General features: G+C 35.9%; 1 protein-coding gene across 1 annotated transcript in view; it reads left to right on the forward strand.

Annotated features, from left to right (window-relative positions):
* COL19A1 (collagen type XIX alpha 1 chain) overlaps nucleotides 1–14,595 on the forward strand; it is a 300,849-nt gene that overhangs the window by 142,002 nt on the left and 144,252 nt on the right. The window lies entirely within an intron of this gene.

Below are 14,595 nucleotides of genomic sequence, written 5' to 3' on the forward strand. Positions count from 1 at the left end.
TCACACTACATCATGAATAAACCAAAATTTAAGCCATAGGATAGTTTGAGAACTGAAAGTGACTTTACAGTAGATCTACCCAAACCTCCAGATTTTAAAGATGGGGCATCCATATTTGTGAAGTACTTAACCTTAGGTCATACCAGTAGTTACTAGAAAAGTCTGGAGGCAGTACCAATCCTGAACAATTTTCTCTACCCTCCATATGGTTCATAATTGTGCCCCTTGAATGTTTGATTATATATTCTTAACATGACATTTAAAGTTAATGGAAGCAAAGACTGTTCTACTTATTCTAAAAACTGTAAAAGAACAAAATAAACTATAATTGCCTAAAGGGTAAAAACAGCTACCTATTTAAACTGATTGTTACATTCCCCAGAACCTGTCCAAGACCATTGTTTTTTCCTATGTGATTCACTTCTAAGATTTGCAAATGATAAAGTGATACTTCCGTAACAGATTTATGAGAAAAGTTTCTAATGTGCACATAATGGGGTTGTTCTCAATTAAATGGTTCATCATTTATTAAGCATTTAATCATAAATATATAATGACTTTATATTTGGATATAATTTACTGTTATGGATTTTCTTCATAGGCCATTAAGGACTCTCATTTAACTTAAAGATTTGGTCTAACAATGACTCTAAGCCTAATAGAAAAGAGGAAACTTTCTTAAATAAGATCATTTGTAGCCTGAGGTCTCTTGAATTTTATGTTGATATTACCTAATGACATAAATTAAGACTTTAAATCATCAGTTTTCAGACCTGTTCTGATCGTAGAAGGTCAGGTTTAAAAAGAAATCTTCTAGCATCTGTGTTGAGCTCTTCCCAACAAGGCAGCACGGTAATCTCAAAGACTGCAGCTTTGATAACATTTGTACTTATCTTTGTACTTGAAAATGTCATTCTGAACAATATGTTAATAATGTCTTATACAAATAATTTTTGCAATGCTTTCTTAAAGGACAAATATCTCTTCGTAAATGAAAAACGTAAGGAATCACACAGATGACTTAGGAATGACCAAATTCAATTTACAATGGAATTCTGTGCTTGAAGCTTTCAAGATGGAAATAAAAACTATTTGAGAGGTGGTTTTAACTGCATATTATTCAGCTTTTTTATACTTTGTGGAGTTTATTTTTTAAATTATTTGGCAGTGATTTAGACTTAAGCCTGCTTATTTTATTTAAGTCACATGCTTTCTTTTGTTCAACTAAGTTACATGTTCACCCACTCCACTTAGTTATCTGATTTCCTAGTCATTTCTAACTTGTATTTGAAGAGCAAAATGTAGTCTGTGTTTATCATTTCATCTGATAATGCAATTTTGGCCCCTTACCCAGAAAACTGTATTGGAATATATCTATCTTATGGATTTTTTTTTTTTTTGAGAGGGGGAGAGTGCATGGGCATGAGGGCGGGGGGAGGAGGGAAGGGGCAGAGGGAGAGGGAGAGAGAGAATCTTAAACAGGCTCCACATCCAGAGTGGAGCCCGACACCAGGCTTGATCTCATGACTTTGAGATCATGACCTGAGCCAAAAATCAAGAGTTGGACACTTAACCAACTGAGCCACCCTGGCACCCCTATTTTATGGATTTTTAATAACAGCTCTTGTCTTCCTGCCAAGTAGCACCCTGTAGATGTCTCTGTACTATTTAGCTGTCAGGCACTGAGGGAGTACAAGTGAATTTTTATACAAAAATATACAAGACAAAACCACTGTGGAATGAGAGGTTGTATTTCATGAAGTTAAATATTAGTATTATTTGGATGTTACTAATTATATGCTTGTCATTACTTTATTAACCTATTAACTTTATCAACTGTTAAAAAATGGGCAGAGGCATGAATAGACATTTTTCCAAGAAGACATACAGATGGCCAACAGGCACATGAAAAGATTCTCAACATCACTCATCATCAGGGAAATACAAATCAAAACTGTGATGAGATATCACCACACACCAGTCAGAATGGCTAAATTTAACAATATAAGAAAAAATTGTTGGTGAGGATATGGAGAAAGGGGAACACTTTTACACTGTTGGTGGGAATGCAAACTGGAGCAACCACTCTGGAAAACAGTATGGAGCTTCCTCAAAGAGTTAAAAATATAACTATCCTGTGATCCAGCAATTGCACTACTAGGGATTTATCCAAGGGATACAAAAATACTAATTCAAAGGGTACATGCACCCCAATGTTTACAGCAGCATTATCAACAATAATCAAATTATGGAAAGAGCCCAAATGTCCATCAACTGATGAATGGATAAAGAAGATGTGGTATGCACATGCATGTGCACACACACACACACACACACACACACACAGAATATTACTCAGCCATAAAAAAGAATGGAATCTTGCCATTTGCAATGACATGGATGAAGCTAAAGAATATTATACTAAGTGAAATAAATTAGTCCAAGAAAGACAAATACTATACGATTTCACTCATATGTGGAATTTAAGAAACAAAACAAATGAACATAGGGGTAAAAAAAAAGAAAGAGAGAGAGAGGCAAACCAAGAAACAGACTCTTCACTATAGAGAACAAATTGAGGGTTACTGGAGGAGAGGTGGATGGGGAGATGGGTTAAATAGGTGATGGGTATTAAGGAGGGCACTGTGATGAGCACTGGGTATTGTATTTAAGTGATGAATCACTAAATTCTACACCTGAAACTAATAGTACACTGGAATTTAAATAAAAAATCAGGGGGGCGCCTGGGTGGCTTAGTCAGTTAAGCATCCGACTCTTGATTTCAGCTCAGGTCATGATCTCAGGATCATGAGATCAAGTCCTGCGTCAGGCTCCACTCTGGGTGTGGAGCCTGCTTAAGACTCTCTCTCTCTCTCTGTCTGCTCCTCCCTGCCCCCTCCTCCTGTCCCCCAGATCATGCTCACACTCTCTCCGAAAGAAAGAAAGAAAGAAAGAAAGAAAGAAAGAAAGAAAGAAAGAAAGAAAGAAAGAAAGAACGAACGAGCAGGCTTGGAAAGAAAATAAATACTTTAAAAAATTTTTAAAAGACATAATTAACTATTAACTATGAGATAGGGATGAAGTGAAATGCATACTACCTTACCATATACTAAATATTTAATTGATTTTATAATGCAGATTAATACATTTTAATGAACTGATTGATAACAGTTTTCAAGGAAGATAAACTTGAAAGCTATACTGACTCCAGTATATTCAGATTAAAGGAGGCATTGTTATAGAAGAGTCAATAAACTGAGAGTTCATTCATAGTGGTTCTCAAAGCTAATTGCACACTAAATTCACAAGAGAGCTTCAAAACATACCAATCTGTGGCTTCACCCCCAGAAATCATATTTCAGTAGATCTGGTGTGGACCAGTGTATTTTAAAGCTCCCAGGGTCGTTCTAAATATGCAGCTGGAATTGAAAGCCATTGTATATGGGCACTGAAACTGAACAAGCTTTCTTCCTATTCAAAAAATTCTTTTAGACTTTTGAAGAAGTCTGGCTTTCATTTGAAATCCAACTTAATGCATCATAATAAAGAAATGTTTCTTTCCATTAGGGAGGCACACTAGTAAAACTGAATTAAGATTGAAGGCTACTTGGTTAAGTGGAGGAGATTAGGGCTAGGAAGATACCTTTAATTATAGCCTTAACCCAGCTATTCAAGGACTGCACTGAGTTCAGGTGTCTAAATGCTTCTCAGATTTTAATGTGCCCAAGAACATCCAAGGGTCTTGTTCAAATACATATTTATTTCATAAGTCCGAGGTAGGACATGAGAGTCCACATTTCTAACTGTATTTATTGCTTGTTGCTGCTGGTCCTCAGACCACACTTTGAGTCACAAGGCTTAGCATTTGACCCCCAGCTGCACCGCAGACTTGCTGCTTCATTCCATATATTCCCTACCCATACTGTACATTAGATGTACACAGATCACCTGATGTAGGTGTGTTTACCTTTAAATTTTTCCTGCTTTTCCTGAGCTTCTTTGATGTGTAAATGTATGTATTTCATCTAATTTGGGAAATTTTTGTCCATGATATATGATGGACATATGCTGGATTATTTATTTTTTTTACAATGCTGGATTATTTCTAATTTACTTAGAAATTTTACAGCTGTAAACATAAGTGAATTAGCCTTACAAATTATTTATTCTATTTGTCTCACCTTCACTATATATCTGAATCTGACTGATTCTCACATTTCTACTATTACTACCCATTCTAGACACCATCATACATCCCTGGATTATTTCAGTACCCAATTAATGGTGTCCCCACTTCTTCCCTTGATCTCCTTGAGTTTTACAAAACCACAGAAGCCAAGAAGTTTCCTCATCATCCTTCTGTTCAAAATCTCCAATGTTTCTCCATTTGATTCATAGTAAAAGCCAAATTCTATACAATGGCCTGGCCTACAATGTCTTACAGGATTCAACTCTCGTTGCATAGCTGACGTCATCTCTTATTCTTCTCTTCTTGCTAACTTTATTCCACAACAGTGACCTTCTTGCAGCTCTTCAAGCATGCCTGGTGCATATGCGCACCTGAGGAAGCTTGCGTTTGCTGTTTCTTCTGCCTGCTCTGGCAGGTAGCATAGCTACTTCCTTGAAGTTTTAACAATGACCACATTGAACTACCGTTTTTAAAATTACATCCACACACACACAGACACACACACACACACGCACACGCACAGAATTTCTAATCCCCATTAGTGCTTCATTTTTTTTCATTTTCTCCGTAGCACTTATCACTTTCTAACATATCATTTAAAATGCTATTGATTGCATTTATTGCTTGTTGTCAGTATTCCTCTATATTTGACTATTAATCCCATGAAGGGCAAAGGTTCTTCATGACTTTTGTTCATTGTTGAATTCCAAGCATACAGAGTTTAGCACACAGTGGGCTCCGAAGGAAAAAAAAAACGATGTTTAATGAATATTGTCTTTGTAAGTATCTGATCTTTGCTTTTTAGCCTCATTAATTCCACTTATTAACTTTCTTTCTCTAAGATAGTTTGTATAAAAGAAGAATCAGCTCTTATATAATGATTTTGGTGAAATCATTTGAACTGATGTTTTCTTTGTCACAAAATTTTTGTGCTGCTTATTTCATTTTTATTGTTCTAAGGTCATTTGTTTATTGAAGTTTTCTGAAGCCAGTTTTCTATAAAATTTTTTATTATTCGTTTAAAAAAAGAGTGCTAGCCAAATAGAATAAATTTGTGGTTCTTATAACTTGATTCTGACACAAAAGTATAGATTGAAATAAAAGTCTTTGATCTATAGTTTTAGGCTTTACTTTATCCTGCCTGGTTTATTACTCATCTCTCAGCACTTTGTTTAACTCCTAGAAGGTCAAACTTAGCATCTAATCCATAAAAATATTGAATCAATTGCTATCATATGGGACTTTTGCTTTCAATAGCACCAATAGAAGCCAAATAAAGTCAAATTGTACCATGATTCTAGCTGAAATTCCCTAAGCAACCACTTACTAACAAAAAAGAATAATTCCCTTATAAATACATTTTGCATGAACATGTACTTTTTAAAATTCTAGTTTTAAAAATGTCATCAAGTCACATTTTTCTGAAACTTATTTGGTTGCCACCATACCTGGAATGAATGTCACAAGGACACGGAACAAGTGAATTACTGGAAATCATCATCACAGGGGAATAAGAGTTTTCTACCATATTCCTCCTAAAGAACATCAATTTAGACCATCACCCATGGATAAGATAGTTTTGTGGAACTCCAGGAAGAAGTCTAGTAGAGTCTAGTGGAGAAGTTCCAGCATACCGCTGAAGCAAAGAAATCTGAAAAGTGTGAGAGGAATAGTTTCAACTTACATGTATCACCCCTCCCCCAAGGCTGCACAGCTCAGTGCCAAGAGATACCTTTTCAGCCCATGATTTCTCCTGCTGGGGAAAGTGAGAGCTTGTGAATGAGAATTCACCTGTCCCAGCTATGCAGGATACTGCCAAAGAAATCCACTTCCTTCTTGCCTCATCCAGAATACTGAGGTGTGCTGTGTGATAGTGTGGGTAATACTGGGAGAACAGCAGGTAGGGCTCTCAGAGGGTATGAAAAGGGTGTGAATCCTACGGAGTGCATGTACCTTAGACTCCTTAGGAAATTCACCCATAAGCCTCTGGGCATTCCTTACTTTTGATTCTCCCCCTAATGGCCCACAGGCACCTCCAAGGCTCCATGTACCTCATCTCCACACACACAACCCTTCATGGCCAGCTCCATGTGCATGCTCCCAATGGCAGCAAGAATGAGCTTTGCAGAGGACTAGTGAGTGCCTGCAGAAGCTGGCTGCACTCTGTGAGATTCCGAGAAACAATGCAAAATTGAACGTTCATCACTGCCGAAAGAAAAACAAAAGGGAGGCTGTCAACATGTGTCCTGACTATGCAGTATTGAGAGAAGGCATAAAACTTTAAGAATTCCCCACAAGAAGAAACAAGAAGTGTGGAGTAGGCATATTTGAGAAAAGGTCTGAGAAAGCCTTAGAATCCCTAACAGGGTGGATGGAAGGCATTTCTGTCCCTAAGCCAGTCAGTAAAGACTGAAACAGGTAACTGCTTTTTCAAATATGAAGGTAGTTGGGCACCTGGGTGGCTCAGTTGGTTAAGTGTCTGCCTTTGGCTCAGGTCATGATCCCAGGGTCCTGGAATCGAGCCCCACATTGGGCTTCTCCCTCTCCCCTGTGCTTGTGCTTTCTTTCTTGCTCTCTCTCTGACAAATAAATAAAATCTTAAAATAAAAAAAATCAAATATGAAGACAGCAACACAAGACTTCAAGGAACACTAAAAATCAAGGAAACATGACATCACCAAAGAACACAATTATTTTGTAATAACATACCCCAAAGAAATGGAGATATGCAATTTGCCTGATTAAGAATTCAAAATAGTTTTAAGAGGGGCGCCTGGGTGGCTCAGTCGTTAAGCGTCTGCCTTCGGCTCAGGGTGTGATCCTGGAGTTCTGGGATCGAGCCCCACATCAGGCTCCTCTGCTGGGAGCCTGCTTCTTCCTCTCCCACTCCCCCTGCTGTGTTCCCTCTCTCGCTGGCTGTCTCTCTCTGTCAAATAAATAAATAAAAATCTTTAAAAAAAATAGTTTTGAGAAAGCTCAGTGAGCTACAAGAAAGACAGTTCAATGAAGTCAGGAAAAACAATACATGGACAAAATGAGAAGTTTTAGAGAGAAATCATAAAAAAAGAACCAGATAAATTTTGGAGCTGAAGACTACAATAAGTGAGATGAAAAGAAAATGCAGTTGAGAGCATACAACAGACAAGCAGAAGAAAGAATCTGCCAAGTAGAAGGCAGGTCCAGGCAGAACAGAACAGAAAAAAGAATGAGAAAAAGAAAAGAAAGCCGACATGAAGTATGGGATATCATTAATAGAAATGATCTACGCATTATGGAGTACCAAAAAGAGAAGGGAGGAGAAATGGGTAGAAAGCTTATTTAAAGAAGTAATGGTTGAGAAATTCCCAAAGCTGGAGAGAGAGTTGGACGCTTGAATTCATGAAGCTCATAGATTCCCAACAGCCAGGACATGGAAACAACCTAAGTGTCCTTCAACAGATGAATGGATAAAGATCATGTAGCGTGTGCAGTATGCGTGTATAATTATTTAGCCATAAAAAGAAGGAAATCCTGCCATTAGCAACAGCATGGATGGAGCTTGAAGGCATTATGCAAAGTGAAATAAGTCAGACAGAGAAAGACAAATACTCTTTTGTTCTCACTTGTGTGTAGAATCTAACAAAACAGAACTCACAGAAACAGAGAGTAGACTGGTGGTTGCCAGGGGTGGGGGATAGGGGAAAATGGAGAGATGTTGGTCAAAAATTATAAACTTCCAATTATAAGATGGATAAGTTTTGGGCATCAAATGCACAGCATGACAATAGTTAACAAAACTCTGTGATATACTTGAAAGTTGCTAAGAAATTAGATCTTAAATGTTATCAACACGCATATGCAAAAGGTGTTTACGAGAGTTGATGGAGGTAGTTAACTAATCTTATTGTAATTGTTTCGTTACTTATATCAAATCATCAGGTTCTACACCTTAAACTTACACAATGTTATATGTCAATTATATTCCAATAAAACGGGAGTGAAAAAGTGAGTTACCGATAAATTTAACGTATCTCTTCTGTTTGATATTTGTAATTTACAAACAGATGTTTATTTGCATGAGCTAAAACCAACGCTGAATAAAATAAGCATAATACCATTCAAATTTCTTTGATCAAAGTACTGTTTATCTAAGATCATAATGCAAATTTATGTTAAAAGTAGCTTCTGATAAATTATTCTGAAATCGTAAGATTTTGATATTAAAAAATCCTCTATTACAGGTAAATATTTTATGGTTTATTTATGTTATTTTAATTGTGACATTTTACACAAATTTTTACTTTACTTTTTTTTTTTCAAGTTTTTACTTAAATTCCAGAAAACATACAGTGCAATATTGGGTTTCTGGAGCAGAATTCAGTGATTCATCACTTACATACAATACCCAGTGGTCATCACAAATACCCTCCTTAATACCCATCACCTATTTAACCCATCCCCCCATCCACCTCGCCTCCAGTAACCATCAGTTTGTTCTCTGTTGTTAAGAGTCTTTTCCAGCTTGCCTCTCTTTCTTTTTTCCCTCCTATGTTCATTTTTTTGTTTCTTAAATTCCACATGTGAGTGAAATCATATGGTATTTATCATTCTCGGACCAACTTATTTCACTTAGCATAATACTCTTTAGCTCCATCCATGTCATTGCAAATGGCAAGATTTCATTCTTTTGGATGGCTGAGTTAATATTCCAGTGTGTGTGTGTGTGTGTGTGTGTGTGTGTGTGACATTTTCTTTATCCATTCATCAGTTGAGGGACATTTGGGCTCTTTCCACAATTTGGCTATTGTTGATAGGGCTGCTATAAACATCAGGGTGCATGTAACCCTTCAAATAAGTATTTTTGTTTCCTTTGGATAAATACCTAATAGTGCAATTGCTGGGTCATAGGCAGCTCTATTTTTAACTTTTTGAGGAACCTCCATACTGTTTTCCAGAATGGCCGCACCCGTTTGCATTCCCACCAACAGTGCAAGAGGGTGTCCCATTCTCCACATGCTTGCCAGCACTACTTTACATTTAATGTTATAGATAAATCTTTACATTTAATGTGCAAGAAAAATAAGTGTAAATTCTTTGGTTCTTTGTCATTTGTTGTCAGTAACTTTAAATATAACTTATTTATATATAACTTTGTGTCTTTATAAATAACTTCTTAAAATTGTTGTATATGTTCTATGTTCTTACTATTATGTACTATTAACAGATATTCCTCATATAAAAAATATACTGCTATTTTTACAGTAAAGTTTTGCCAAAATCCCTGACTGAAACTTCAGAAGTGAGGCAGGGACTATGATTGAAATAAGGCAGTTGGCTAACACCTCTGCCTCCTGACCTCTTTTCTCTTTTGGCCCTTGCATGTCATGTTAGAAGAGACAGGTGAAGGAAGGTAGAACAGTGCTATTTCATGGAGTAGGTCCACTAATTTTTCTTCCCAGGAAAATGACTCTGTTACTCTGGCCCTGTCCCTTTGAGAAGTTATTAAATACTCATCCAGATGGCACCAAATGTTTATATAGAAGCCAAAGGTTAAGTCAGTCAACAGCAGAAGTGTCTTAGACATGCTTACTAAATGATACTTTAAATGCCAGTCCCTTGGGACCTGGATAAATCTAGCGTAAGTGAAAATTAGGCACAGAAAAGGAACACAGATTTCACCCTATGAAAACTACCTTAAATACCATAAGCAACTGAGAAAAAAATCTCGGCTGGTCATTTATAAATCAAGTGACACACAAATTAACAGTTTGCCTCCATAAACAAGAGATCATATAGTATTCATATAAGGGAAGGCTTGAGATAGGGTTTTGTTTTGTTTTGTTTCAAAATTAATGTGTTGAAAATACAAAAATGATCAGTTCAGTAGATGATATGGCCCATTCCCTCTGTTTCTCCTTTGACCTGCCCACTTACCTGAACGCTGATCAGGTGTTGGGTACTATGCTAGGTGTTGGGAAAACAAAAACAACCCTTGTATTGTTGCCTTCCCAGAACCTGTTTGGTTTATGAAAAAGCAAACAGTTGTTCAAAATTGATCATTTTCAAACTGGTCATTTGCAGTTAGTGTGTAAACAGTCTACAAGTATTTGTACAACTGTAGTTATGTTGGTGTTACACAAAAACATTTACTTATTTAAGAGAAAATCATTTTTTACTAGAATTCATATGCTATAATTTAAACAGTAGTTTAAATACATTTAAATCACAGACTCAACTACTAAATAATGTTTTCTTACTAAAATTTCTAAGAAACCATAACCATCTTCTGTTAGGTGAATGAAATGGAAAAGTTCTTGTTAAATACCCATAGAACATAATTATTTTTAGTTCTGACTTGAATAAATATATGGTCTATAGCATATATGTACTGTATGTATTGATATGTACACATAACTATATGTGCTGTTTCATAGTAATTAATAGGTAATTCAATTAAGATTATTTAAAATTCCTTACATAACAAAATCTGAATTATTTATATTGTCTTTCTATGAGTTGCCTGAATTTGAACAAAGTTTGTCTTAAAAAGTTGTATAATTCATATTTAATTCACCGTTAACTTTCTGAAACTGACGACCCAGCTCAATATTGAGATTTTTAGGATACTCGTGGGTCAGAAGAAAGAAGGGATTTCAAATATTCTTAAAAATCCATAATTTTTTAAATTTATGGGCAAAAGACTTATATAAATGATTTAGTTGATTAAAATAGAAGGAGTTTCTATACTACAAAACTATTTTTATTGACTCTGTGCAGAAATATAGGGGAGTGCAAGCTTAAGGCCCTAGAAAGATTTATGTTCGGCCTCAGAGAAGATTTATGTTTTGGAAAACATACCATCAGCTCATTTGACAGGAGGTGATTTATATATCGTTCATTAGATAAATGATTTGAGAATAGCTCCTTCTGTCCTGTTTATAGTTTGCTTCTGTTTCAAAAGGCATTTCAAATTGTTTTCATCACAATTCTAAGTTATGTATTTTAAAGCTCAACAATAAAACTTGCTTTCCTAAAAGTGCTATACACTAGCAGTTAGGGGATTTTATGAAGGAGCTGTTTTTTCATGATGAGATATTCAGCAATCTAGAAAAATACACTAAAATGTATCTTAAATGTCATTAAAAATTATAAAATGGATAAGCCTTTTGAAAAATTATATGGAGACAAATATGTATTTAAGTCAGATATACACAGAAATGAGTTAAATTCAATTTCACTCTAAGTATATAAAAATTTTTTTGGGTAAGAACCTTATATTGATCTATAAAGTGGAATTTTAGAATTAAAATTATATTTACTCCACTTAACTGTTCCACTGGTTTTAACAAACCAAAAATTCATGCATTAGAGCTTAGGAGTTTTCCAGTCCCTTCATCCAGGGTTTGAACGTGACCATGTTACTTGACTTCTTCCCTGTGCCCTATTTTCAGCGTCTATAAAATGGAATAATAATATTTCTTACTACATAGTGTTGAAGTGATGATTAAATGAATTAGCGTTTGTACAATTTTTTGAATAATGACTGGCTCCTAGTAGGTACTATGTAACTTTCAGCTGGTGTTCTCATTGTTGTTATGTTAATCTTCAATGGCAAAATATCAATAGGAATGACTATCAATAGGAATGAGGCCCCTTTATGAAGTAATTGCAGAGAAATGTTCAGAGAACTTTCGTATAATCACAGCGTCTTTATGGGTAGAATTTTTTCTTCTTTAGAAAATTATTAACTATAAACTGAATTGAAGTATTTTCTTTTTTACCTCTAGTGTAATCTCTATGAGGATAGCAACCTTTTCTGTCATATGCATTCCCAGGGACCAAAAGTAGTTGGTGCAGTGTAGGTACTCAACACAAATTTCTTCTTCATAGGCAGTAGATATTTTTCACCGACAAACATATTATCAATATCACCAAATCCTACAGTTAGAATATTTATAGAAAAATATTAAATCACTGACTTGAACATTATAATGAAGGGCAGATACCCTCCTTCCAACTAAAAGTAATTAATTTAGGGCAGGTAGTCACCTTATCCTATATTGGTTACTTTCAACAATGGCAAGCCTGATGTCACTTACTGTTCCTCATTTACTTTTTGTGTCAGTTTGAGAGACATGTCGTTTGTGGGCAACTGGAATTATCTCTTTACGTGAAGAATCCTACCTTCTGTTTAATATACTGCAGACATGAATAGAACCTTTATATGTTTTAATTCATTATTAAAGTTTCTTTTGATAAATCAAGAAACAATAGACATAAGGGCAAAAAACTCAAGTCTATCCCAAAATGTGCAACTATTTTTATTTATTTTATTTTGGGCATGTCACTGATATTTAGTGGTCAAAGCAGAAGGTTTTAAAGTCATTCAAATTGTGGAATTCTGTTATTTCACCTTTAAATTTCCTAAGGAATTCTAATTCATTTAGCTATGTATGATGCAATATCTATCCCTCTACGAACATTTTAATAAATCCTGTCTTTTGTCACACTGTTTTAAAAGGATAGAGATTAAATGTAAAAAATAGTTAAGTTAGATATATCCACAATATAGAGAAAGGGTTTGACTTACTGGGGTCAAGAACTGTGAAAGGTATGAAATTTTATCCCGCTTGCAAAGTAACAATTTAGCCTGCCACAATTTAATGGATCCTAGAAGTAGACACGAGATCCTGAGTCAGAGGCATAGGTATTACCACTCATGGCAGCAAGCAGCATGACCTTCATGTTTGCATTGGTTGCCCTTGCCACCAAGTCTCAGGGCAAGGTTGCCCTTGCCACCAACCCAGGTAGGTGCTGCACATGCAATGAATTGGTGTCACAGCTGAGGAACTCCAAGTTTTGGGAGCCCAAATCTTTTTTAATGAACTTTTTTAACAGCCCTTTTTCCCAGTGGGAGACATTATCTTTAAAATTCTGAACAGTAAGCAAATCTTCCCTTTGCTTTCCTATATAAGCAGTCTTAAAATGATAATACAGAAGTAGAAAAGAGCAATTAGTACCTCCCTCACAAGACATGCAGAAACATGAAAGACCCATGGAAAGACCCATTGTCTCCCAACAATATCCACCCCTCTTTTCTATAACTGTCTTGGCTCCTGGCCAATTTTCCTATGGGTACGCCACTACATCAACCACTCTTATTAACCTTACCAAAAGAGGCTGAGACCAAAACTGTTCAATTTGTCCCATCTAGCATTTAATGAGGACTACTATTAAGAGGACTACTATTAAAAGAACTCCAAGCAGGTAGATGAGGCCAACCTAGAATATTGATTTCAACCATGTTCCCCTGGATCCCAGACCCAACCAGCTGAACAAATCCCATAAATTACCCAGATCTACCTTAGAAAACCAGATGATTTGCTCCTTAAGTTTCTGAACTTCTCTTTCCCCTTGACTTGAAGCATTAATCCAGTAGATCAACAAGAACAGACACATTTTTAATAAAACTTACAGAAACCCTTTCTGGGCCCCACTTACCCTAGTGTGCGACCAAAAAGGTCCTGAGTGAGCAGTATTCAGTCGAGTAGTCATTATCTTTTTGATCTAGGACCACATCAAGCCAACAAGAACATCTACGTGGCTGAGCCAGAATTAAGTTTGAATTCTCTAGGTTCCCTTTTGGCTAGGCTGGTGGGTGAAAAGATGGTTTAGAACACAACGCAGTTAGTGCCTCACTCATAAGACAAGCAGAAATGCCAAAGATTCATGAAGAATTATCTCCAGCAATGTGCTTGCATCCCTTTTTAAATAAATCCTAGCAAATGGTTGCTCTTTTATTTACCACACCATTTGCTAACAAACCATTTGCTAACTCTTTCAGCCTCTAACCAATTCTAATCCTTGGACACCTTCTGAGACATTGCCATTCTTACTTACCTTTAGTCTATGCTGTTCTATTGATGTGCTTGTTATAGCTTTATATTAGTACACTGACTCTCAAATTATGTTGATTTGTTCACATGATACACTACTCTTTTTTAGAAGCTTAGCGATAACTTTCCGATTGCTCCATTTCATTGAAATATTAAGAAAACATTAATTGTAATTTACTCTCATGCCAACTTTCTAGTGTTTGATTGGTAGTTTCAAAGTTAAGGCATTTGTGTCTGGCTTTGATAACATCACAATCTGGTCCTTTGAAAAACACTTCATATTACCAACCCAGCTGATTGAAAAGTAACATGGGACTAATATCCTGGGGGAGGAGGGTCTATGTGATATATTGTGACTAATCTTATTAATGCTACTTGCACTGAATTGAAGTCACACTGACTCAGCCTTAATTTATTCAGTATATGATTATAGAGGGTAAATGTTTGACCCCATTTCTAAAAGATTGTGTTTAAGGAAATATTTGTATATAGATTGACTTGTCCATTGACCTGCAGTATAATTTCCACAAA

This window comes from Ursus arctos, unplaced genomic scaffold, assembly GCF_023065955.2.
Source record: "Ursus arctos isolate Adak ecotype North America unplaced genomic scaffold, UrsArc2.0 scaffold_29, whole genome shotgun sequence".
Lineage (NCBI taxonomy): Eukaryota > Metazoa > Chordata > Mammalia > Carnivora > Ursidae > Ursus > Ursus arctos.